The following is a 335-nucleotide window of genomic DNA, read 5'->3' as shown; positions in this document are numbered from 1 at the left end:
AAAGAAATTTATTCACCTACAGTTCTGGAGGTCAAAAGTTTGACATGGGTTTCGATGAACTAAAATCGAGATGTCTGCAAGGCCAGTTATCTTCTCGAGGCTTCAGAAGAGAATTTGTTTCCTCTCCTATTTTAGTTTCTCATGGCCACAAGCATTCCTTGGCTCAAGAGCTTTCTCCACCTTCAAAGCCGGCAGTGTAGCATCTTCCAATCTCCCTCTGATTCCAGCTATTCTTCTTTCCTGGTCCACATTGAAAGACCATGGTGATTATACTAGTCTCACCTGCATAATCACAGCCAATCTCCTTAAAGGCAGCTGATTAGTAAACTTATTTC

At 41.8% G+C, this 335-nt stretch overlaps 1 protein-coding gene across 1 annotated transcript in view; it reads left to right on the top strand.

Moving 5' to 3' along the window:
- Positions 1-335, top strand: part of LOC105307649 (olfactory receptor 7A17-like) — a 2956-nt gene that overhangs the window by 2477 nt on the left and 144 nt on the right. The gene's annotated exons all lie outside the window — the stretch shown is intronic.

The sequence above is a fragment of the Pteropus vampyrus genome, unplaced genomic scaffold (genome assembly GCF_000151845.1).
Source record: "Pteropus vampyrus isolate Shadow unplaced genomic scaffold, Pvam_2.0 Scaffold507, whole genome shotgun sequence".
Lineage (NCBI taxonomy): Eukaryota > Metazoa > Chordata > Mammalia > Chiroptera > Pteropodidae > Pteropus > Pteropus vampyrus.
The sequence above is the reverse complement of the archived record's forward strand: the minus strand, read 5'-3'. Positions and strand labels throughout refer to the sequence as shown.